The sequence below is a fragment of the Amblyomma mixtum genome, chromosome 7 (genome assembly GCF_055824585.1).
Source record: "Amblyomma mixtum isolate Tamu chromosome 7, ASM5582458v1, whole genome shotgun sequence".
In the NCBI taxonomy this organism is placed as follows: domain Eukaryota; kingdom Metazoa; phylum Arthropoda; class Arachnida; order Ixodida; family Ixodidae; genus Amblyomma; species Amblyomma mixtum.
The window spans coordinates 56,204,097-56,227,804 of record NC_143018.1 but is presented as its reverse complement, the minus strand read 5'-3'; the positions used below and the strand labels follow the sequence as shown (position 1 = coordinate 56,227,804).

Sequence of the window (23,708 nt, the reverse complement as noted above, 5' to 3'; positions counted from 1 at the left end):
TTTGATCTGACATGCGCAAAGCGGCATTTGGAGGAAGTGAGCTCGAGGCATCATAACGAAAAATAGAGAACTTTAGAAAGAATCTAGGTGAGAGGGAAAGCTTTGGGAGAAGGCAATGACGTTGTCGAGATAGCGGAGGCAGGTGGACCATGTGAAGCCGAGGAAAAGGCCGTTCTTCACACGCTCGAAGGTGGCCGGTGCATTGCAGAAGCCAAACGACAAAATTTCTAAATCGATACACCCCATCAGGTGTCACAAATACCATCTTGTCACGGTACTGGTCATTCACCCCTATCTGCCAATAGCCGGAGTGGAGATCTATGGAGGAGAAGAAGTTGGCACCATAGAGACCATCAAGGACGTTTTTGATGTGCCGGAGAGGGTACACATCTTATTTGGTTCTCTTGTTCAGGTCGTGATAGTCGAAACAAAAGCGTCATAAGCCATTCTTGGCCTATGTGCCGTAGAAGGGTTCAATAATGTTCTTAGCAAGCATTTTCGTAACCTCGGCATTGATGATCTGGCGTTCAGCGTGGGAGAGTCGGTACGGTTGAAGGCGGATAGGCGAGGTATTCGCGGTGTCGATGCGGTGCGTCACACAGACAGCTTGACCAAGCGGCACATTTCTGAGGTCAAATATGTGCGACAAAAATTCTAGGTCTCCAAGCTGTGCAGTTTGGGCGGTACAGAGATAGGACAGAAGCATGGTCGTGAAGGCGTCGGGCAAAAGAGAGGTTGGTGACGGGCTGTAGGGTCATGAGGAGGGCGGTGTCTAATGGAGTGACTTGGCAGCGAGTGCGGGAGCAGATCGCAGCAACGCAAATGCCGGACAGAACAACTTGAGTAGAGAAGCCTAAATTGAGGAGTGGGAGAGCCAGAGCGTTCGCCTTCATGGAGGCGATGGTATAGGGCACGGCAACGTTTCGGGTCAGCAGTAGATCACCGCTGAGCGCTACGGGGTAGTGTCCATCGAGAACGAGGGGAGGGGGTCAGTGGAACGATGGAGGCGGCTTGAGACGGCAGGCGAGCATCGTCTGTAATGAAAAAGCGGAGAGAGGGATCTATGTGCTTCGAACCGACTAGGGGGAGCTCGAGCTGGAGGACACCCTGCGAGCAGTCGATCAGTGCTGAATGGTCGGAGTAAAAATCCATGCAACCAATGAGTTCATGGGCTCAGGTGGTCAAATTGGTGAACTGAACCTAAGTACTATGCCCGGCAACAGCGATACGAGCAGTAAATAGTGCGTCGACAGGAGGCGTGCCCCAATCAGCGACGCATACACGGGACGTTGCAGGCGTGAGAACTTTGCAGAGGCGACGGTGAAGGGCAGAACTCCTCACGGATACATGCGCACGGGTGTCAGTGAGGGCACGCGCAGGAAAACCACCCACTGGGGCATCTAAGTAAGTTCGGTCGAGTGGTAAGTAAAGGATTTCTGATCGGGACGTTATTGATGCAGCGTCGACTGTGGGAGCTGCATCAGCTAGTTTCCCAAAGTGGAGTGGACGTAGTGGAAGCTGCCGAAACAAGGGGCGACTGCGCTCAGCGTGAGCGGCGGCCTTTTGACGACGAAGAGCGGTTATTAAGCACAGGGTTCAGAGTTCTCCGGCTGGGAGCGGAGAGAGAAACGGCGATGAGGTCGATAGAGGGAAAAGTCACCGAGGGGAGGAGAAGACCATGGGGTGCGGCAATGTCGAGAAATGTGTCCAACGCGGGAGGAGTGAAAGCAGTGGGTCTGTCGTCGGCTGTGCGCCATTCCACCGGATTGCGATGAAGTAGAACGTGAGGAGAAAAGCAAGGGCAGAAGGCTAGTGGACGGCTGGGCGGCCAATTGAACACACTGGCGGAAAAAGATCGAAATTGGCCATTGTAGTTCGCTGATTTTGTCTAAATAACGGTTCAGTCATACTGCAAATAGTTTTCTCCTTGCTAGTTTCTTATTCTTTATTTATGTGCAAATAAATGGTTAACTTTCTTTTCCCGCCGCCGAGTACTGTGAATGTTTGCTAGTCCGAACCATCAATCTATCAAGAAACACCATTTAATCATCAACAAGTGTTTCGTCACGTTGCCACGTAAAGTTCAAACTCAACTGGTGCAGGCGTGATAGGATCACAACATCTTTCTAGTCGAGGCATTTGACAGAAGGTGAGAAGAACAAGTAGGTGGGCAAGCTACAGAGTAGGTCGTCCTAAAGGAGAAAACGTGAATCTGCGTCGAGAAACAGACGTCGAGAAGCTTCAAGTCATTGGTCGAGTTCGATAGGACGTCGGAGGCTCAAGTCAGCGAAGAGCTGAAGGAGCCGGGCGCAGACAAGCCGTCGAGGGTTCGAGACAGCAAGCTGCTGAAAGGAATCAGGTGTCCATATCAAAAGGTTCAGAGCAAGAACTAGGCGACCAAGTCAAGCAAGTTCCAAGGCGGTGAGCTGCCGAGGGACCAGGGTCCCCTCGTGGGCGTCTACCTTCCAGGGAGCCCGCTGTAATCACGCCGATTGAGACAGCAGTGCGGTCGACGGAGCATCGAAAGAGGTAGGATACCCTTCTTCTTTCTGCGAAGTTGCCATGTCTGTTTAGTGATTGTACGCTACAGGTAGATACAATGACTGATACAGGAATGGATGCCGCAGGGAATGGTCTAGAGCCTAACGGGCAATCTGCATCAGCAGAACAGGTGCCAGTGACAGAGCATCTACTAGGAAATATGAAACAAGCGTTGTGGGTAGAAAAGGCGCATCAGTTTCAATTGCGGGAGATTGTGAAACTGAAGCTCCAAATTGAGCTGGAAAAAATTAAACTGACTCAAATGCCACTTCAACCACTAGCGGATGCGCAACAAGGACAGAGGTCAGGTCCAAAAATGGGCGATTATGCAAAAGATTTAACAGCAGTGCTGGCAATTATGCCAGAATAGAATCCAATGGTGACCGCATGGTTCAAAAGTGTTTACACAGTAATGGAGACCCTTGAAATTCCAGAAGAAATTCGTGGGGCTATTCTATTGCCATTTCTGACAGAGAAAATGAGCGCGTTTGTAGCCAGTGGATCAGATGGAAGGGTTATGTCATGCTAGGAGCTTAAGGATAGAGTTAAAAGAGCTCAGATTGAGTATAAATGAGTTCAAGCGGTTGTTTATGGTGATTAGCAAAGGAAAAGGTGACTCTTGGCATCAGGTAGCGACCAGGCTTGAGACAATGTTCATGTACCACGTCAAGAGCCGAGAGGTCGAAAGCTTGGGTGATTTGAGAGATTTGATGAAAGCAGATCATTTCTAACAAGTGCTTCCACACAAAGTCAGGACCTATGCCATGCAAAATGAGAACCAGAGCTGGCTCATGGGCTGGGAAATGGCCGGATTAGCGGAAATTTTGGAGCAAAGCCGACGGGTAGGCCAACCCTGGAGCCTTTCGAAGATTCTAAACCACCGCAACAAGGTGGGGAGAAACGAGACAAGCAGCCGCCGACTCTAAGCCCTAACGCTGGTGGAAGAAATAGCCATGCAGGTGTGAAATGCTTTCGCTGCAAGAAATATGGGCACATCTTTATTAGCTGCCTAAATGCACAGCAAAGGCAGGATGCAACAGACTGCTAAAAGGATACGAGCAAGCTAGTAGCCCTCTTGTCCCTGATAAACCAGACTCCGAACCGGCAAGGATGGGTGAACCCGATAAAGCTGTTAAATCAGACTCCCTCACTTGGGTAAAGCTGCAAATCGGAGATGTCCCAACAGAAGTTTGTGTGGACTATGGGGCAGAGCTTACAGATGAGTAATCCGGTAAAATAAAGCTGAGAGGTGCTTTTGGACAGATATTTTATGCAGACCTAATGTATGTACAGCCTTTGTCAGAAGTTTGGAGCCCAGGGGGTTTCCTTCTAGAGCACACTGCCGGGTTCGTAATGCATCTCCAGCGCTCCAAATTTGCTGAAGGAAAGACGATTTCTGGTTCTGCCTCCTCCAATGGGTAGCACTACCAAGAACGTTACAGGAGTCCCACTGCGAGGCTTAGAAGAAACCCCCTGGGCTCTAAACTTTTTGACCAAGACTGTATGTACATCCTTAGTACCGGAAGGAGAAACAGTCAATCAGCAGGTGACAGTACTAAGCGCTGTAATCGCAGAGCTAGCCGAAGGTATTGGGGCGTTTCTGACACATGAGACTCATTCACTGCTTCAAAGAATCGAAAAGCAGCAGGTGGCAGATGCAGAAGAGAGGGCCGTTGTCGAACAAGAGGTGAGCTCTACACACGGATGAGATTAGGACAAAACAGAGGCTACACTCAAGTTCGAGGATGATGATAATACGGAGCCGACAGTTGCCTCAGCTTTTGCTATAGGTCAGGAACGAGCAGTGTCAGAAACTACATCGTGGACTCAAGATTTTTAAGGTGGAGCAGCGAGACAATATATCGTTACGAGAAGCGTTGAGACAGGCAGGAGAGGGTAGCCACGCGATGGTTGTGCGTGAGGAGTTACTTTTCCATGAAGAAATGATTAATGGAAAGATGTACAAACAGCTAGTGCTCCCAGAATCTCGAAGGCATGAAGTGCTGGAACTGGCGCATGAGAGACCAAGCGATGGGCATGTTTCGGATAGGAAAACCAAGCAGAGGATTAGAAGTGCTTTCTTTTGGCCAACAATGGTAACGGATGTGAAGAACCGCTGCCATAGGTGCCACACGTGCCAAATATTTTAACTTGCAACAGTTAGAGTTCGGGTGCCAAGAACACCGCTAACTAGACCAAAACAGTTCACAGAAGTGGATAAAGTGCTCATACCTGAAAGCGGTCAAATCGGTAAATTTCAGCCGAAGTGGCGGGGACCAGCTTTTATAAAGGAGAGGAGGCGAAATAACAGCGATATTATTGACACTGACGAAGGGAGCAGATGGGTGCATGTGAACAGGCTGCGGCTCAAAGCAGGACGACTTCAGAATGTCGGGATATTTTTGACTCGGACTTGGAGTATGGATGTGTATGAGACCCCACGCTGCAAAATGAAGAACCGACCTCTAGAGTTTGAGATCTCAGACATATCGTTGTTACCGGAGCTGGTCGCACCTGATCACAACGAGGAGTTTCTTCTGAGAAGGAACGCCTCCGAGGTTTTGATATGAGCATGTCTGCCGTAGTCAGTTGAAGGGGAAGAGAAATCAATTGCATTCTTGAGCAAGAAATTGATGCCTGCCCAAACCAAATGCTCTGGAATTGAAAGGGAAGCTTTTGCGTTCGTGTGCGCACTGGGCAAACTGGATACTTTGTTATTTGGGGTTAAAGCGAAGGTCGCAACAGACCACAACACGCTCACGTCCTGACCCGTTCAGCGCCCACTAGTGCGCAGTTGATGCGTTGGTCATTTGGATTGCAGAAGTAGGACCAAGAAGTAATGCATATCAAAGGCTCACTGAACACGTATGCTGATGCACTCTCTCGTCTAGAATGCAAGGAACAGTAGCATTAAAAGGGTAGTTTTTTGTTTGTTTGTTTGTTTGTTTGTTTCCGTGTTTCCTCTTCTAGCAACCACAAACAATGGATCTAAAAGTAGATCTTTCAGTATCAGTACGCATATCGGTTGTGCGGTAGTGCTCAGACTGTTTAGCTAACTGCGGCAGTCGCGGCGTGAAGTGAGGGTTATGGGCTAGCCTGGCAGATGGCATGCAAAGAACGGACATGGCAAGTTCTGGAATGTGCTGACTGGTGTCCTAACCTTCTATGCACGGAACGAACCAATTTTGTGTGTGCACGCAGTGATGCTTGAAACTTCGCGGCGGAACTGAAATTTCACGCTGACAGCAAGTGTCAGTGTGACATTCTCAGTTGGGTGGTGTGAAGTTCGCTGATTTCGTCTAATCAACGGTTCAGTCATGCTGTAAATAGTTTTCTCCTTGCTAGTTACTTTTTGTTTATTTATGTGTCAACAGTTAACCTTTTTTTCTGCCGTGGAGTAATGTGTATGTTTGCGAGTCTGAACCAGCAATCAATCAAGAATCCCAACTTCATCATCAAAAGTGTTTCCCCACGTCGCCACGTAAAAGGGAAACTTCTATGTCTGTTCATGCCTCACGACGGCCTGGATAAGCAACACGAGGGGCAGGGTCGTACCAGGGTCTGTGGAGGATGTATCACATGTGCCAGGGCCTGCAGATCGCGTCGAGCAATCCGGTTGACCGAATCGGTGACAGGAGGAGTGTCCGAGAGCAGCCGACATGAAGATCGCGGGTCCTCACAGGAAGGCGTCGTGGCTGAGGTCTGACGGCAGGAAAACTGTTGCGAAATCCGGGGGCCTTTGACTATCTCACATCGATGGCACTCTTTAATGATGATATAGACAGTGGAGCAGTCTTTGCAAACAAGCAGATGGAAGGCATCGTCTTCAGTGCTGTTCAGCGCTCGTCTGTCTCGCTCAGGGCAGCGTCGACCTTGTGCACAAGAGGCAAGATTTCCTGGATATATGCCACATAAATTTCACTTGAAGACGGGGCTAGAGATGCAAGCTCTTTTTTAGCGACGAGCTGCCCATCGTCATGCCTTCCGAACAGCGTGTGCCAGCTGGTTAGGTGGTCGTCGTGGTTTTCATACCACACTCGTGCTGTGCCATTGAGATAAAATACATTTCCCCAGTAGCACAAGGTGGCGCGGCCAAGCGGATCTGACATGGGCAATGAGGGCTAGTGGCTGCCTGCAGTAAACCTACATGAGTCCCTCGTGGGTGCAGTGCGGGCACAAAACGCTTGGGCTGAGCACTTAATGCCTGAGTGGGACCTTCGTCGGCTAGGCATGGGCTTAAAGAGACTACTAGGCAGCCCACCTAGATCCCACTGCAGATACTTGCAGGCTAAGATTGGGGCTCTATTATGGTGAAGTGAAGAGTAAAGTGCTAGTCTTCCCGCTTCAGCCGACATGGGTGCCGCGTAGAAAATACAGGGGCTACTCTTCGGGCTTCACAGTGGCGAAGCCTCATAGGCATGCGGTTTGGGCTGTCTGAGAAACACCGGCGGCGGTCTCGCATGGGCTGGACATGGGAACATTTTGCATTCCCACGTCTTCTCTGCCTGTATCCTAAATCGGGTATGAAACGGCTAAGCATTGGCGGCATGCAGTTCGTATGCATAAAAGATGTGGCTACATGATGGTGAAGTACGGGCACCCCCAATAGAGGCTGCCAGTGCAGCACCCTGAAAGAGCCAATTAGGCTCTGTGTGGGCTAACACCAGTATTCCCACGTGTATCCATCATGGGTCCTGCGTAGAACATTCATGGGTTGGACATGGGCACATCTACCATTCCCCCATCTTCCCTGCCTGTATCCTTCATATCCAGTAGAAAACGGCCAAGCGTAGGCTGCGCAGTGGCGAAACAAGCAGTGTGTGAATGAAAGACTCGGACTACATAACAAGCATAATCAGAAACGCGGCCCCAACCTTCACCCTATAAGGAAGAGTTGATGATGCAATCACCGTGAACCTTTCTATCGACTAACGAGAACAGGCTGCCCCAACGGAGCCTGCAGCGTAAGTGTTTCCTAAAGAGCAACGCTTCCGCTAGCGAAGAGATAAATCTTTCGAAAGAACACAACAAAACAAGAAACGTGCACAACAACATCACACGGGTAGCACGCCTTTGCGTAAATTGTTTTTCAAATTTTTTTCTTTCGCCTCACCAAGTCTTCCCTGCTTTTCCTCGATCTGTTCGCAACAAAAAAAACCTGCTCCACATCTCTGTCCTGTCCCTCCCAGACTCGTTCCCAGAAATGGCGAGGAGGTGCTCACTCCAAAACCCACAACTAAACATTTTAAGCCACACTCCTAACCTGCCATGGGACGCTTCCATGAAGTGGTGAGGAGGCTTTGGTTCTAATACTGGTTCAGTGTGTATGGCCACTGCTCGGTGACGTCAGGCTGACGTATACCCCTCCGTCTTTCCCGCGTTTTGCTTTGCGCAAGGTTTTTTTGCTGTTCTGCAATTCGGTTGAGTGTTAGGCGATGAAGGGAGCCGTGGAGACGAGCTGACACTTGATCGTCCTCGTTCACATTGTGACAGACAGTGTTTTGCGCATTTCGCCATGTTTTCTTAATCAATCCGCGCTCGAAGATGACAATGCCATCCTACGCGTACGTCATGTGCAAGGATGGTGGAACGCTATCGTCCCTGTCTAAGAGCTGGAGAACGTCGCTCCGAAAGACCTGAGTGGTGAACAACAATATTTACTAACGTTTGAGCGGTGAAAGCCATGCTGGGGAAAGAAGACTTTATGACAGCTACCTCGTGGTGCTAGCACGTAAGTACGCACTTGAAATCACTCTATTTTCTAACTACTGCGTCAGTCTCGGTTATATGCTCGGCGTCAACAGAGACTTTTGAACTGCGAGAGCAATCAGCGATAAGCGTCCTGAGGGGAAGCGGCTCAAGGCCCTGAACAAACATCCCATTGGACCACGAAAGTCCGTCGGACATCCGTTTGAGATCCGAACGACCGCAACTTTCCGCAACCCAATTTGAATGTCCATCGGTTGTATATCGAACGTCCATAATCGGAAATTAGCAAAGTCCACTGGTAGTAAACCAGCGGAGGTCTTGCGGATTTTCGCTTTTGGACGTCCATCACTCGCGAAACGGCGAAAGTCCTGCGGATTCACTCTTTTGGACGTATGAGTCGGTCCGGCGTGGTATGATCCTGTGGTTATCCGCTGTAGATATCTATTTGTACCTTTGACATTTTTCAAGTGCATGTGTACGAATTTTCGTTCAAACGAACAGTTACATGCGTCAAATATAAACTTAGCTCTGCAATCATAGAGTTTCTACACATTCAAATAATTCAAAACACGCTGTTACAAACGGGCCGGCGGCTGGCAGACGCCTGCCAACGGGTCAGCGGCGGAGCCAGCTAGAACCAAACGAGACGGGTGGCTGGAGCAAAAAGAACGAAGTTTATTTCGTGGCTTTGGTTTTTATAGCCAGTCAAAGAAACCGAGAAGGAAAGGAAAGCCGTGCTTGGCCGTGACGCTGTGTTATAAGATGAGCAGGGCGGAAGAGGGCACATGTGGCCCTGACGCAGCAGTTAGCTGTTCGCAGCATGCACATTACTTTTGCGCTCCAGCCAGCAACAGCCACTGCCCAAGTGGCGGCGCGCGTAGCTGGCGTCGCTCTTTCGCGCGGCGGGAAGAGTGCGGAGTGGAAGCGGTTAGGCCGATTAGTTTATTCTTTAGCACAGTCTTCTCGCGTAATTTTGGGTCTTCCTTTGCTGTGCAGATTTTAGATGCCTAGCTGCAGTCAAACTAGCTAGAAGCCGATGGGAAAAGGCAAGGAACGTGAGTTGGTTTCATTTCTTCTTTCCTTTAGCCGACTGACGTTCATTTGGAGTATCTCCTTTGTTACAATCTTCAGCCGAATTACGTCCGTTGTACATGTGAAAACCGGGCATGGAGAGGCACGGTTCAGTGACTGGCGGGACTCAGTAGATGAAGGTAATTTTTTACATTGAATGGACACTTGCTCATGGATATTTTGATGCTGTTTCGTTGCAATTTTCTGCGGTCTCGCTCCCTCTTCGACTTCTCTAGTGTATGTTAGTGAACCGTATGTACCCAGTTAACAAACTGACTTTCCTTTGTGATTGATAGGACATGTCTCACTTAGCTGGTTTATGGTTTTCAGGGATTTAACGTCCTAAAGCGGCTAAGGCTGTGAGAGGCACTGTAGTAGAGGGATGTTGATAATTTCGTCCGGGAGTTCTTTAACGGGCACGGACATCGCACAGTATACAGACCTCTAGTATTTTGGCTCTATTGGAATGCAACTGCTGCGGCCTTGCTTTACTTAGATGTTATAATTCATTGTCTACCAAGGAATCCAGCTAAGAGTGCATGTGGCTGCTCCACGGATTTGTTTCTGCTTTCATTGGAAATTTTTTTACATAGGTTAATTTACCACCTGTTGTGCTGTTGCAAAGTTATATTCATTATCTCTTTTATGTTCCTTAGAGACCCCTGTTGGGCCAGTCAGTAATGTAGATTACAGGCAAAACATTGAGTAAAGCCAAAAAATATTAGTAATGGTGTCGGATAAATTACAGTGAACGTTTCGTTGGTATTTAGCCATTTGCCTCATCATTTTTGCAATCTATGTGCTGCTATGCTAGCAACTACCCTTTCTTTTTTCATTTAAATTACTAATAATTAAAGAGTGGCCATAACAAAACATGAACTGCCAGAGACTAATTTTTAATTCAGGAAATTACAGAGTACCAAATGTCTTTTTGTGTTTCAGTTATATATTTTTGCTTGTTTACCCTTCTCTATTTCTAGACTTCAAGCAGTACGTTATCCGACTACTCAACATCCTGTGCTAGACACAGCAGCAACATAGAGATATGCTAAACAAACTATGTGAACTTCCAAGCCAAGCAATCATCACCAAGCCCCTGCTTATCAGTGAACAGTTCATTTCAGTGGATGACCTGCTTAAGTTCAAAGAGGCAAATTAGCATGAGCCCTTTTGACACAGATAAAAAGAAAGATTACAAGGGTGCTGCTGCCAGCTGGTCTTTTCTTCTGTCAAGCACATCAGATATTCATGTTCATTACTTCAGACTAACGGGTGAATTGAAATGGTGCCGTTTTGGATAAAGAATGCTGTACCATGGGACAAATATTCAAGATGCGTATGGTAGGTTTGCAAATGGGTAGCATATTTATAGCAAAGAATCATTGCTTCTAAAAATTTTAAGACATAACTTGGTAAAGGCAGCAGCACCGGTAGTAGCAGCACTCCTGGCCTTGCTGCACTGTGTCGAACTAATTTGCAGTAATGTGTCTACTTTAGGGCTTGTGCAACTATTCAAACACATGCTCTTGTTAAATGCAAAATGTAACATATATCAGGAATTATTCACCACAGGAGTCACATTTTAGTGCGGGTATTGCGAAAAGTTTCATTGTGCACAGCAAGAGCTTACTGAATGCTAGAACTACAGACCACTCAGCGTGTTTTTATTGGTCGCTGATAAGCACCCTTGATGCTCTTTTTTTTAACATGCACATGTGTACAATTCGACGCGGCAAATTTTGTAGGAAAAAATTCGTTTATGCTCATGTCACGGTGAAAGACATAGCCTACTCTTACACCGTAGCTCATGTACAACTCTCACTCAACTACCTGATGCTACTTCTTGAAGCAATTTTCAGTTCTAATGCGAGTATATTCATATGTTAAAGGTGATGCAGTACGGATACTCCCGTCGTAGCAGGTCTTTTAACAAAAACATTGGTACAAATCTGTACTGCTTTCTTCTACAAAACCAGTGCTCAGAATAGCTTGGAAAGGGTGTTGTTCAATTTTGCCATTTGTATGCGTGTGAAACTTAAAATTTCTTGCTTCACTAAGAGTCAGATTTTTATGCGTGTAAATGAAGTGACAAAATTTTGTCCCGCAGCGATGTAAACAAGCCTTTGCCAGCCAGAATACCGTATTTAATCGATTCTGACATGCCCTCGTTCGTAATGTGCATCTATTTTTAAAGATCAGAAAAAAAAGCGTTGCTGGCATAGTCATACTCGATAGTAACATGCTTGCAATTTTTAGGCGACTTTTTTTTCCTTTAAAAAGGTGCGTGCTATAATCCAGTAAATACAGTGCGCAAACAGTCTCCAATGGTAATTTTTGTGTAATTTGCAGCCTCACATTATATATATGATGAGCGTTCACAAGAAATCCTTAACTGCCGAGCAGTATGCTTGTGTTTGAGTATGTGCATGGTTTTAGCAGTAATGCAACTGGACTGTATGTTTTATGCTTAGTGGCAATTGTGTTGTGCCCTGTTAAACATGTTTTGAGCATTGGTTTTACTTATTTATATGTGGTACAGTTTTTTCAGCTGCTTTTTTTTCCTTTTGTGCACATACACTTCTCGAAAAGTAAAATATTCTGCAAAATGATCTGTTCCTCTTCATGTACTGAAGATGCACTCCTTGAAAACCGCGCATGTTTTCTTTGCAGGTCCGAGGACTTGTGCAGCTTGGGGCGAAAAATTCAAATGTTGCTGCTAAGCGCATGCCCGCATATGTAGTAAGCCATCAGCTGGCAACAAAATTCTCTGGGGTTGGGAGAAAAAACAAGCTCAACTTTTCAGCCTTGAAGATGTCTAATGCAATTACATTAGCCAAAGGCTACTGCTCGCTAAAAATTTCAGCGGGGGTGGAGAGCCAGTTGCAGCAAATTGAATTTTGGTGGCCTGTAGCAGCAGAAAATGTTCTACCTCTCTCCTCATTATAAGGATGAAACTTTTAGAAAAAAAGAGATTTCTCCCCTTTTATTAACAATTTTTTCCGCCGGACACGAGCAGGAAATGGATTTTTGCAAACCAGTCCAGTGCTTGCCTCTTGCAGTGATAGTTATATTAGGAACTTGCTATAGAATAACTGGTGTTGCGTTAACCTGTGTTCAACTTCTGGCCAAATAGAAAGTTATGGAGGTAGACGTGAGTGATAAGGGCCATGGAGGCTCTTGGACAAACATTTCATATGTAGTGATGTTATTCATTTGAGTTGTCATGGATACTTTGCCCTGCATAATTCTGAATAGAGTTTTCATTCCTCTTTGTAAGGTTTGTGAGTGTCAGGGGAAGGACATAAGTATCCTTATGTCATAAATAAGTTCACTTCTATTGGAAATATCTTCTGCTGTTATAAATGGGTTTAGTGGTTTGAGTTACTTTGATAACAAATTCTTATAGCATTACTGTTTTAAGAACCGCCAATTGTATATTATAAACTTTATTATAATATGTGTATTCTTTCTTAAAAAAACTTGTTTTTGCTAACATCGTATTTGTCACTAGCAGTGGTGTAGTGTGTGGCAAAATACACAGTACAAAGACAAAATTTTAACAACTTGTGGTTTCCATTTTTAGCTGCTGCAGAGGAGTTTCCACAAGGAAGTATGGCCAGCGTCGAAGAGTCAATAAAATCATGGCTGAGACACGCGCCTCAAAAGGCTTTCCGGAAGTCAAAGACTGAAGAAATCAGCATTTTCTGCCGACCCATCTGAAGGTGTGTTTTGTGCAAACCATAATCACTAGCAGTCGTAATTTGGTTGCTGATCAAACCCAGCCCCACTTGCTATTGTAGCCTGCTTATACTTTACGATGTCAACCTCTACTTTTGTGATCAAAAAAGAAGGAAGCTATCCTTGTGCATTGCTCCACTACAGTTCTACAGTGGCAGTTTCTGTTAAAAGCTTCGAACCTTATGAAGTTGTCAAGAAAGTGTGTTTGCAGTTCACGTCAGTCAAAGTGTGTGTATGTATATAGCTTGAGCATTCTTCAAGAATACCTGGTTCTATGAGTACGCATGGGCATGATTGGTACCTTGGCAAATTCTTTGCACTTAGTTCTTTTTATTCTCTTCCAAGAAAAACTTGTGTTAGTGTTCTGAAATTATAATCCCCCTCCCCTACATAGTCTCATAACATAGCATCCTTACTAGCTTGTATGTAGAGTTGTGCCTTGTTTATGGTTATATGGACACTTCGGTTCCTGACAAAAAGTGTATGAAGTTACTCATTCATTACAATGAATCATGAAGAAGAACACTATGGTTACGGTCTGCTCCTGTGCATAGTGGCGGGCTGTGAAGTAGGAATCGGACAATCTTGGAAGCTTATTATTGTAATCACTCAGCTTATTATTGTAATCACTAAGTCTTTAAAGTAATGCCGTGCAGGTTTAAGCCCGTTTGAAGTGCCTAGAGGCTGCGGGATCCTCTTGTCTCGCTTATTGAAATTTTAATGAAAGTCAGAGGTGTGAGAATAATGCTCTTATAATTTATGATGTTTTTTTTGCTTAGCTAACAAAAAAATTAATGCATTAATTCCTTTTCTCAGAGGAATAGTTTCTGGTAGTCGCCAATGTGGGCAGAGCTGCATTCTTAACTCAAAGTTGTATCCAACCATAGAGAAAATATTATTTTGAAGCACGTGTTGCTTATGGGCATTCTGGCTCAAAGGACACTACAACCTCTCGTAATCTAAAGATGCATGATCTTCATAGAATTTGCCATCTTGTCTGCTTCTCTTCCTATTAGATGCCGCTGAAGTTTGAGGAGCTGGCACCAGAGCAGCAGCAGGTTGTTCTAGTCAAGAGGAAGCCTCCAGAGGTGGTTGTCAACCAGGAAGAGCTGGATGACAACTTTGACAGACATCGGTACCTCAAGTATATCAAGAAGAAGAAATAGCCGCGTGCACCTTTTTTCTGATGTATGCTAGATTTAGATGACGTCCTTCCTTAAGAATCCTACGCAGTGCATTCTCTTTGTTTTCGTCACAGACTAGAGCGTCGCGAAAGCCAGGATATCAAACTTTTATTGTTGACTGTGAGTCACATTGGGGGTGTCCATGTTTTGTCATTGTTCACTAGTTTGAGAAGCTGATTGGGGATGATGGGCAAGGTGATACTGCAGTCAGGTGTAAACTGCACTCGGGGACAAAGGACAAGCCAAAAGTCTGCACGGTGGTGCTCTTCGTTTTGTTCTGCCTTCGTGAGCATAGCTTGAACCATGTTGGGCAGTGCTAGCAGTAGAATTGTGTCCTGTGAAATAAATGCTGTTGGTGCTTGTGTTTACAGAGAACTTACTTGTTTTGTTATGCAGAGAATGGTTGTCCTTCACGGCTGTGTATCTCCGGCAGTTGTGCTGCTTGGCTCATTCTGACTGGTGACACTGCAATAAGGGTGTTTTATTTAGTTATTTATTTACCTCCTGAAATGAAAATTTGCATTATAGAGAACTGTGACAGGGTAGCAAAAGCAATAGGATAGGTATAACACATGGGTCTTATATGCACAATTTCCGAAATAAGAAATGAGTGCCTTTCCATACATGCACTGAAGAAATATGGAGAAGGCAAACAGTAACTGATTGAAACACTGGGCACAAACCCAGCATAAAACATTGCTTGGAACGGTGCACCACATAACGTTCTTCAAACGAAGTACGGCTCCCAGAAAACAGAACAGTAAAAAAATGATATACTTTCTTAGATACATGATGCGGCTGTGAAAAACGAACCTTGAAATATGCACACTACAACAGGACGTTCTTAGAAACAAAGCTACTAGTAACTAAGTAAAAGCGTGCTGGCTTTGAAACAACTACTGTAGAAACCAGGCCTTTGGGTCAAAGCCTGTGAGGCCACCTTTATCTTGTGGAAGCAGTTTTGCTATCTTGATGCCATCCCGCGAGCTTACTGCCAAACCATATCCCATAGGCGCACTCTAGCAGCAGATGTTGAACTCCTGCTGTACATGGAAGCCAGTTTTTTATGTTCAGATTGAGACAATTTTCCAGAGTGCTGTGGTTCGTTGTGTGTCAGTGACACCTACAGGACATTTCTTTTCGATCAAAAGAGGCGTATTGATGCAGTCTGTGGTGTTTCAGCAATACTTACTCTCAGCCTCTTGGTCAAGAAAGCTCTATTTCTGAGTGTGTAAACTTAATGACTCGCATCCCATCGGCTGTCAGTTTGTGCATTGTTGAAGCGACTGGCACTCTTCCAGCAGACAGCGGATGCAGAAACATGCTATATGTGCAAGGCATGTTTCTAGATCTGCTGTCTGCTGGAAAGAGCCAGTGGCATTCAACAATGCACCAACCGACAGCCGATGGGATGCGAGTCATTAAGTTTACGCACTCAGTAATTAGCTTTCTTGACTAAGGGGCCAATTGCTGAAAGGGGTGTTGCTGAAACACTACAGACTGCATCAATACGCCTCTTTTAATCAAAAAGAAATGTCCTGTGGACGTCCGCCAGCTGGAAAGTTTGGTTCCTGGGATAGTGTTCGGACGTCCCGCATGCGACGGCCGTGTTCTGGCGTCCTCTGAACGTCCCTTGCACAAGCGATAATTTTAAACCGGATGTCCTGTGGCCGTTTAAAAAAGGCACGTCAGTTTCCAGACGTTTGACGGACATCCAAATATCCCATTTTGGCCTCCATGGAACTCTCACTGGACTGCCATTTTCTTAGCGCCGGACGTCCATTGGACAACCGATGTACATCCTTCGGACATTTGCGGATCTCTACAGATGTCCAGCGGACGTTCAAATACCCATTGCCATGGCATCCGTTGGATGTTCGATAGCTTTTTGTGGTCCAATGGGATCTCGTATCGATGCTGAGGAATGTGCCGTAAATAAAGGATGACGGCCACGCAAACACTGCAATCGTCCGATCAACCTCTTTACACACCAACAGTGTTACGATGCAGATTTGCAAAACATTATTGGTTCAAATGCAAAAGTGGTGAGGTACATTCACAATACGGAGCATTACCCACGCGTACGTCCATGCGTCAGTTAACGCCTGGCTTGTCCGCGTCTTCTCTTTGGTCCTGTTTCCTTTTCTGCACATTATCTCTTTTTGTCATGTGACATACAACATCCGCTCCGTGAGATTCTTGGTACGGCCTTGTCGTGCATTTCCTCTTTTTTTTTCATTTCGTATTTCTTAGCAATTACTAATCCGGATCGTCGATTGCAATCCCAATTATCGAATAGCAGTCATCAATCACTAACTAGGTTACAGTGCACGGCATTTCTACACATACCATTTGTTCCAATAAAAGTAAGCGTCATAGCACCTCCTTTTCATCGAAAGCAATTTTGCAAGCCTCTAGAAAGGTGTCTGCTGCCTCACCCATTTTGTTCAGCGTCTTGCTTCTATTTCTCGAAGGAAGATCGCTAGGCGAGTATGGCAGTTCCTCATGAACTGTTCGGCCACTACCAAATCACGCAAATTATTGTACGTTGTGGCCGTTCCCGACATCGGGCTGTCCTCGACCCCGTGGAATGCCCTCACAATGACAAAGTCGTACTCGCCTTGTATTTGAAGGGTGGATTCGACAACGTTACCCACGAGATCATTCTCACCCACCTCTATCAAACTAACTGCGGCAGAAATGCCTTTCAATACATTCGGCAATTTTTAACCGACAGACAATCTTACATTCGGATCCAGGATAAAGAACATGGCCCTTTTCATTTAGGAACCAGGGGTACACCCCAGGGCGCGGTGCTCTCTCCCCTCTTATTCAATTTGGCTATGATGCGCCTACCGGCCCAGCTGGGCGCTGTCGCCGGTGTGCAGCATGCGCTGTATGCTGATGACATCACACTGTGGGCCACGCAGGGTTCCCTTGCAGACATTGAGGCTAACCTGCAGGAGGCGGCGACCATAGTGGACCGTTATGCTCGCCGCTGCGGCCTCCAATGCTCCACCCAAAAGTCTGAATTTGTGCACATACGCCCCTCACCAAAGTGCACAGCCAAAATTTCATTGTCTCTGGAGACAGGTCCAGTCCCTGAAAATATAGAAGTCTGGGTACTGGGGCTCTTTATACATCAAGACAAACGGTCAGAAACAACATTGGCCAAACTCCGTCAGGTGGGGGACCAGATGGGCCGCTTGGTCCGCCGGGTTTCTAACAAGCGCGGGGGGTTACGATGTAAGGATGCCTTGCGGCTGGCGCATGCATTTGTAACCAGTCGAATATAGACCATACCTCCACCTGCGGAAGCAAGACGAGGATTCCCTCGAAGTCATCCTCCGCAAAATTATTAAGCGAGCTCTAGGCCTCCCCGTGACCACCTCCAACAAGCGCCTCCTGGGGCTAGGCATGGTGAACACATTTCGGGAGCTCCGGGAAGCCCACTTGACTAACCAATACACACGTCTCTCGAAGACATCGTCGGGTCGCCGCCTCCTTGCCCGACTGCACATCCTAGTGCAGTGCACGGGCTCGGGCCGGCCCGAAAGCCCGGGCCCGGCCCGGCCTGCGGGCCGGGCCGGGACATGATTGTTTGCCGGGCTGGGCCCGGGCCTGAAGTTGCGGGCCCGGGCCGGGCTCGGGCTTAAAGCTGCGGACCCGATTCGGGCTTGGGTCCGTACAGAAACGGCTGGTGTCCGATTATTCATTCAGTATTGCAGAGTGAAGTACACAACTGCGGCATTGGAGCAGCGACACGGTTGAGCTATGGGTTATAGTACGCGCTGAGAAAAAAACTATGCCTTATTCATTGACTTATTTCCTTATTTCCACGCCGCGGTGGCTTAATGGCTTAGTGGCGGTGGCTTGATTACTGAGTCGGGGAACCTGGATTAGCTCCTAGCCTCGGTGGCCGCATTTGTATTTAGGTGGCAAGCATGACAGTCATGTGCTTTATAGTATCATTGCTCGTTGAAGAAACCCATGTGGTCGAAATCATCCGGAGCCCTCTGCTTCGGTGCCTCTCACAGCCTGACTCCCCTTGGGCCCTTAAGCCCCAAAAACATAGCTTTTATTTCATAGGTATATTTTTCTCATGTGAGAAAATTCACAAACTAAAGCGCGTTTGGTTTTCTTTTTGATCAGCTGACCGGAACGTCTCGTAAATGAAATATCCACAGAAGCTCGCGAGAGTTTGTAAATCTCATCTCATAACCACATCTATCCCTCCTCGCTTCTTCAGCCTGGTTGTCATGACACGTGTTTTGCCCTGTGAGTTATCACGTATGGTTCGCGCGTTATCTTCTACCCCATCAGTAGGAGTAAAATTCAACCGGTCTTAATTGTCCATTGATTGTTCGTCATCCCACAACATATCCATACACTATTAGAAATGTATTCGGCAAGAAAATATTAGTTTATTCTTCAAAACACACACTGTAAAATACTCAAGCCTTTTAGCTTTTCGTTTCTGCTGAAAGGCGACCAGTTCGGTTATGAGTTCAACCTGCAAGATCACGTTCACTAAACAAATGTCATCCCACTGCTTGCTAGGCAGCTTTAATGTATATACTTCCGGGCGGCAAAATATAACTGATTAAAATCATGGGGGAATGCAAAGTAGTCTATTACGCGCGTATGCAGCCCTTTTTATTTGGCTCTCGGAACTTCAGAGTTTATCTTAGCGCACCTACACGAGATCACTGTCCAAAAGACGGGCCTGGCGAGCACTACTCTTAATCACTTCCTTCTGGGTTAAAAAGAACCGACTTTCTGCAAGCCAAATTGTGGTCTTCAGAACAGAATAGGCTTGGGCATGTTGGTAATTCATTGGAACAGCGTAATCATAGCGCGGGAAACAACACAGGACAAAGACGAGACGGGACAAGCGCTTGTCCCGTCTCGTCTTTGTCCTGTGTTGTTTCCCGCGCTATGATTACGCTGTTTCAAATTGTGGTTTCAGAACCTTTGTCGGCCAGTTTCTTATCGGTCTAGTAGCGGTCTACTTGCTCAGTGAGCAGTATACCTCAAGCGTTACTGTGAAACGGGCCGGGCCGGGCCCGGGCTGGGCTTCACTCCGGGAATTCACGGGCCATGCCGGGCTCGCTAGAGCGATAATTTAGCGGGCCTGGACCGGGCCCGGGCTTGAAGCCGCGGGCCTGGGCCGGGCTCGGGCTCCAGGTCTCGGGCCCGGGCCGGGCTTGGGCGTCAGATTGAGGCCCGTGCAGTGCTATAGCACATCCAACATACCACTCTCATGGAAGAGCGCGTACGTATTCCATCCCAGTGGAGATGCGCCCTCCACGTGCGCCCTCTTCCCGCGAACATGAACCGTGAGGACCATAATGGCCGGCGCCTGGCGCGGGCGGAAGCCCTGGCCCGCCACTATGGATCGAAACCCGGCGTATTCTACGTGGATGCTTCAGGCCCCCACTATGTGGGATGGTACACAGCAACAGTCGTCCACCAATCGAAAACAGTGAACGGCCTTACTTTCCGGGCCCGTGACATATCACACGCGGAGGATGTCGCCATTGCGTTGGCTGCATCTGATTCCAATTCAAAAACAATTATTTCCGACTCGCGAGGGGCATGTCGGAACGTCGAGCAGGGCTGGGTACCTTATCTAGCCTATCGCATTCTTCAAAACAGCGTCTACACCGGTGACCCCGCGCACCGGCGTATCGTTTGGGCTCCCGCTCACATGGGCCTTGAGGGAAATGAGGCAGCTGACGCCGCCGCCCGCGCGCTCTCTCACCGGACATTCCCCTCCGACCCTGATGATCAGGAACTCTAATTTATTCCAGCTTACACCTTCAAAGACATCGTTTTACTCTATCAATCTGGCCATGGTCTTTATCCCCGCCCGTGTAAAGGTCTGTCAAAGGCGGAGGAGCGGCTGCTGCTCCGCCTGTATACTAATACTTTGCTGTGCCCGGCAGCTCTGAAACACTTCGACTCTTCTTTCTCGGGCAGCTGTCCGCACTGTGCGGAGAAGTCTTCGGACATCTACCACATGGTGTGGGCCTGCCCCTCCAACCCTGCTATCCACACTCACCCCAACCCAACCCGGGAGGACTGGGAGGCGACCCTGCTCGGCTGCTCTGACCTGCAGGCCCAACGGGCCTTGGTCGCGCGAACCTTGGCGGCGGCCGATGCCACTGGGGTCCCGAACTAGGGACCCCCACCTAGTATTTCTAAGGGCTGGCCCCCTCTGGGTCAGCTCATGCATAACCTCCTGTATTATACCTGTACATAAATGTTTTCCACCACCACCGTTCCCGACATCTCGGCCGATTGATCGAAAAGCCTGAGCAAGCGTGCTGCGTATTGCTTGCCTGTTTCTTTATCCAGCGGCTTACTTTCACGAAACCTTTCGCGATAACCCTCTGCTGTGAGCCGAAAATGTTGGAGCAGTGCTAGCTTTTCCCTATTGTAATCCATTGAATCTGCTAGAGACAATCGACCGAACACACGGAGAGCCTCCCCAGTCAAAGACATACTGAGTGATGTAGCCCATTTTTCCTTAGGCCAGCTGTACTCTTCTGCGATACGCTCAAAACGTTTGAGGTATGCATCTAAGCCATCCCTACGATCGTCGAAAGGCGGGATCAACTTGTGTGGGCTAACCGCTGCTGAGGCCCCCGGTGCGGATACTCGGTTACCTCCAACAGCTTCTGCGAGCCTTAATTGGAGCTGCAATCTACGCTCCTCAGCCTGTGCTGCAGCGCGTTGGGCTTCTGCCAGCGACTTTGCATGCTCGCGTTCGGCTTCCGCTTGAGCCTTTGCATGCTCGCGTTTGGCTTCACGTGCAGCGCGTTGGGCTACTGCTTGGGCCTTTTCGTGCTCGCGTTCTGCTGCACGTGCAGCGCCTTCCTTTTTCTTGCTCAGCGGAAACCCACGAACGCTGCTCGACATCCCTCAACCCCGACTTTTCGCCTAACTCAATCAACTCCTTTAGTGTTACCTTCGTTTCTTTTTACAGACTCAAGAAAGGAAAGGAAAAAAAAGCACGGCTTCGTCCTGTCGTGGACGCCAAACTGTCGCGAATCGGATGGACGCGTCCCCGACTGCTGGAGGGGAACGCATTCGCGTGCAGGTTCGAAGCAAGGAACAAAGAAATCAAACAAAACAAAACGAAGCCGTTTTTATATTTTAAAGGAAAGGAGCCAATAGAAGAAGCGAAAAACACCAAGGAAAACACACACTAGGCACGCGTAAAACACAACAGTTAAAAAGGAGAGAGTTCACCGGCTACAAAGCGTCCCAGGTGGTGTGGGAATGCCTTGGTGGTGGTGGTGGTGAAAACTTTATTTACAACTGGGGAGTTTGGGACACACAGGTCCGTGGGCCCCCGCACGGCCCCACCGCACTCAAACGTTCATGTCCCGGAGGCTCATGACGCTGGCAGCCCGGCCGGTGGCGATGGCTTGCTTGGCCGGGTCCTCAGAACGCAGTAGGGTCTCCCAAGCCTCCCAAGTGGTAAGGTGCTCCAGGCTCCGCGGGGGAGGATCCGCCGGGCAGAGGAAAATGATATGGTCTAGAGTAGCTTTGAGGTGGTGGAAGAGGGTACAGGAGGGGTTTGTGTGGACTTGGTGATAGCGCGAGAGCATATAAGGGCAGGGTAAGGTGCGTGTTTGAAGCCGCATCCTAAGTGTCTGATGATAATGGTCAAGGGAGGGATGGGGTGGAGGGTAGAGCCGACGCTCGGCTTTGCAGGCCTGCGTAAATGTAAATGTAAATTGGTTTTTGAGGAAAGGAAATGGCGCAGTAACTGTCTCACATATCTACGCGGACACCTGAACCGCGCCGTAAGGGAAGGGAGGAAGGTGGGAGTGAAAGAAGAAAGAGAGAAAGAGGTGCCGTAGTGGAGGTCTCCGGAAAAATTTCGACCACCTGGGGATCTTTAACGTGCACTGACATCGCACAGCACACGGGCGCCTCTTGCGTTTCGCCTCCATCGAAACGCGGCCGCCGCGGTCGGGTTCGAACCCGCCATTTCACTGAATGAGTGCATGCGCTACCGCGAGAACCCCAGGTCGGAGGCCGCCGGTGCCCGGTTGAGAGAACCTCGGGCTAAAGCGTTGGCGGCCTCGTTTCCGGGATTCCCGGAGTGGGCAGGCACCCATGTCAACTCCATGTGGCGGGGTGGGTGTGCGGCGAGGGAGTTCAGTATGCGAAATGCAGGGACGTGAACTCTCCCGCGAGCAAAATTTAGTATGGCCGTTTTAGAGTCGTATAGAATATATCGGGCCTCCGTGCGTGTGATGGCCAGGGCAATGGCGGCCTCTTCGGCCTCCTCCGAAGTGGCAGTAGGGATTATGTGAAGGGCGGCAATCGGTTGGCGGGAGGGGTTCGTGATGGCTACAACCGCGTCCTCGCCCGTGCATGCGGCATCCACCCAAACGGCATACGGTTCCTTGCCATAGTGTTTGTGGAGTGCCCGTGCGCGAGCTCTGCGGCGGGGTTCGTGGTAGGTGGGATGCATGTTTTTGGGGAGTGGTTTAATAAATAATTCGCAGTGAATGTGGCTGGGGACCTGGAGCTGTGTGGGATCCGTAGCCGGTAGGTGGATACCGAGGGTGTGTAGGATGTGTCTTGCAGGTAGCACAGACGCGGGTTGGCGAGTTGCGATGCGTCGCTGGCGTTGCGTTCAGGGAGGTGGTAGTAGAGAGCCAGGAGATGAGGAGATGGATACGGGAGACGCTGACGAACTCCTGTCAACTGCTCACAAGAATTGAGCAGCTGCAGCAGGAAAACTGTAGCCAGGTCATGTCGACGGCGTTCCGAAAACACCTTAGGCTTGTGCAGCCTAGCCAAGGAAACCTTGGATGCTGCCTCTTCCGACCTCGAAATGGATGCAGTAGGCCTGCATTGTTGATTCAGGGAGGTCCACGGCAGCACAGACCCGAAGTCTGACGGCTGCCACCTCCACGCTTCAATGAGGCTTAATGGTCTTGCGCCGGTGATTCAAGGGAAGTCATTGGCAGCTCGAACTCAACGTCCGACAGCTGCCACTTCCACGCTTGAATGACCACATTTGTGGTGCGGTGTCCTTCTCAACACCTCGGTTTGCTGACACGTAGCTCTACGCTCCGCGTGCCTGCCACTCGCACACCACTCGCACGCGCACACGCGCAACGAGGGGCTGGCACGTACGGCGCTCCGCTGTCCGACGCACCACTGCAGACACGCCGCGTTCCAAAAATCGCTCACCAGTGTGGTGTGCAGATCGCACCCGTGCAGAGCCCACAAGGGCCCGCAATTCAGAGCGTGCTACAGTATCCGCGGTGCTTTTATGCGAAGCATATTACTAGAGCTACACTACAGCCCGTCGAGCGCGGCGGTGGAGCTACCATTGACCTTTAGCGTGACCACGTGACACCACGTGACAACATGACGTCACAGCAGAGGAGAGATGGGCTGCCGGCTCGCGCGGTCGGCCGCGGCGGTGGAGGC

General features: G+C 48.5%; 2 pseudogenes; both read left to right on the top strand.

The window, feature by feature from the left end:
• The window catches only part of LOC149336129 (uncharacterized), a 568,238-nt pseudogene that overhangs the window by 86,653 nt on the left and 457,877 nt on the right, over nt 1-23,708 (top strand).
• Nucleotides 19,576-20,427, top strand: LOC149336131 (uncharacterized; annotated as a pseudogene).